Below are 3167 nucleotides of genomic sequence, written 5' to 3'. Positions count from 1 at the left end.
AGGTACCTGAAATCCCTTTAAAGAATCATGTTTGAATGTACTTATAGTCTTTTGCCTTGTCTAACTGCGGTTGTTCTACACGCTGTATTGTGCTGGGAAAGAAAGACGTTTCTCAATGCAGACTCCACAGTGAAGCATGCTGTAGCCAAGGACACGGGGGAGAGATTTTCTAAGTGCCTGAAATACTCGTCTATAAGTCTCTCATTCTTCCAGCTACCGATAACTTTGCTTTGAAACGTTTTGTTCGGTCTCGCCTAACTCGAGTCTACTAGGCCTCAAACGGAATGCGTCTTTACTGCACAAAGATATGGGAAAAACTAATAAAGTTAGCAACTTACTAGAGGTCTTTTAAAGTGGCATTGTTACGTGATGTTGTTCTTTCTGGCTTTTTCACATGATTCGTGTCACAGCTTCAATGCTGTGTGAAGTTTTGGCCTCCACTTGAAAAGCATTGCAGATTGTGTCACTGAAGGGCAATTTGACAAGGTTACAAAAAGTGTGAAAATAGTGAAAATATCTTATAATAGAACCTAAAGTCCTTCCATTTGCTTAGATACATTGGAGAATCAAAACAAAGATACATCTAACTTTTTCTCTGAATGGCATGATATGCATTTGACATTCCAGAACCAGATATGCACATCAGTCTATCTTCCATCTAGTTTTGATTTTCACATTGGATGCATATCTTTGGGAAATAAATGCGTGTTGTTGTTTAGAAAGGTAAAAATCAAGTGGTAAGATTGCTTGACCACAGAATGTGGCACAGCTGTGTCCTAACCAGGTTAACCATCTTTAACATGTAAATGTGAGGTTTTGTCCAAACCAAACGCACATTTTTGGACATTTTCTTGATCAGTTGGTTTCTATTTCTGCATCAAATTGACATCAAATATGATATATAATGCTTGTGATTGTGTCCCATTGCACAGCATTTTTGCATTCACTAAGGACAGAAAAACTACTTACTGTTGGAAACGTATTGCTCCTGCTCAGGACGCGGTTTAACACTGTAGTTTGATGCTTCACCGCATTGTTTTTGATGCATTGGGGAACCAAACGCGAATCATGTGAAAGGGCTTTTATTGGAAAAAAAACTAGAGGAGAGTTGCGGCATGTGTTTCTTCTTTTGTTAGTTACGTTTATTTGTTTTTTTTTTAAGGTTCTTTGTGTAAAAAAATTTTTTTGTGACTTCTGCTCAAAAAAGTGTCGTAAAACTGGAGGAGGACCAATGGTACATCTCATTGTAAACGCATGATGTAGAGAAAATGAAATAAAAGATTCATTTACACTGTTCCTGGTATGCATAGACTATTTTTTCGGCTCTGTTCCAAAACTCAGCGAGCTGCCTACATAGGGGGTATTTTAAGATGCACGTCTGAGGCTTGAGAAAGCTAAATTGTGCTTCTTTTTAAGGCATTTTAAGAGATTGACAGTAAGGTCGGTGCATGTGTTTTTCCACACTGAAGTATTAACATTTGATTAATTATGCATTCATTAAAATTTAACCAACAAACAAAGCCAACAATATCATCAAAACCACATGCAGTAATATTTATTTCTCTTTTAGGTGAAAAAAAAGCATGCATGGTGTCAAATTTGCATCCAGTGGCAATTCTCTGGTGCTGAGATGCAAAGTAGAGGGTCATGAATAAAACAAGGGCCGAAGTCTGACAAGAGGCCAAATTTGAGAGGATTGAAATGACAACAAACGCGTTTGAAGGGAGACGAAACACGGTTTGTCACGGGTTCAGTGAAAAGCACCATCAAATCTCTGACACTGGCATCTGTTGTCCTTTTTCATCTGAAGTGTGGATGCCTATTATCATCACGCTGTGTCTAAAACGGGACCACAAATTGGATCTATTTTAAAGGCGGTTTAAGCTGTGACAAGTTGAACCTTATGGTGAGCTGCTAAAATGATTCACATTTCTGAGAGGAAAACACGTTCGGATCTGTTGGAGGATGTTGTGCTTAAGGAATAATTGTAAAGATTTCAAGTGGATTTAATGATTTGTAATCAATTTGCAAGCTATTTGCAATTTGCAAGCTATAAAAAAAAGCTTTAAAACAGATAGTTAACAAACTAAAACCATGAACTTTTAAGTACTTGAAATAAAATAAAATAAACTTTAACTTAAATTATATATATATATATATATATATATATACTGTAATTATATATGTATATATAGCTGCATCTTCAGCTTCAACATTCCTTATTTCACAAACTTATACAAACTAAAACTAAAATAACATTAATAAAATCTAAATAGACATTAAAAATAAAACAAAAAATAAATACGCCAAAACATTACAAAAGTACAAAAAATTTAACTGAAGTTAAAATGAAAATGCAAAATTATAAAAACTAATTCAAAGCATGCATAAAAACTGCAATAATAACTCAATGATGCTAAAATGCTCAAATAAAGTCTGAAACCGTAGTATTGGATAGCAAAGCATCAAAAGCAAGTTGTATGGATGTATGAGTCACAGTGTCACAATAGTTTTTGTCAAATGTTTTGTTTGTAAAGTTTGCTTGTGCATGCTTTTTTTATGCAAATAATACTTGCTTTTAAAATGTTCTCGGTTTTGAAATGTTCTCACATTTGGTTTATTGCAACAGAAAACCCAGTATTCATTATCATATTACAGGTCACATCTTCACAGTCTTCCATAGATATATTTATATTTCTTAATCAATTGATGCATATTCATCACCTACAATGCTATTGCATTTTCAACCTTGTAAATATGTGAGGATTATGAGAATAATGATGAAAAATGTCTTGAGGTGCTGTGATGTTTCAGTACTTGTGTTCCGTTCTTCAAATGAAACTAAATCAAACAGCATCTAATTTAAGATGAGCTCAAAATTCATAATAACTCCCAAGGGCGAATATTTAAGAAACAAAAGCACTCAAAAACCTGAGCGATTCAGGGAATTTTTTTTAAGTTGTGAAAGCATTGACAGGTCGACACGTCCTTGCAGGGACAGACGAATCCTCAGGCATTACAGTCCTTACAAAAAGTGTCAGGTAAATCTACCATCTCCGGTTTTGAGTTTTAAGTCAGTTTATTCTAGTATTCAAACCTCGTACTCAAAGCTTTGAGCTCTATTATTATTCCAGTGTTAATGCGTCTTACTGTGTCCTTGCTATTAG

The sequence above is a fragment of the Sinocyclocheilus anshuiensis genome, unplaced genomic scaffold (genome assembly GCF_001515605.1).
Source record: "Sinocyclocheilus anshuiensis isolate Anshui unplaced genomic scaffold, SAMN03320099.WGS_v1.1 scaffold515, whole genome shotgun sequence".
In the NCBI taxonomy this organism is placed as follows: Eukaryota; Metazoa; Chordata; class Actinopteri; order Cypriniformes; family Cyprinidae; genus Sinocyclocheilus; species Sinocyclocheilus anshuiensis.
This window is presented reverse-complemented; position numbering follows the sequence as displayed.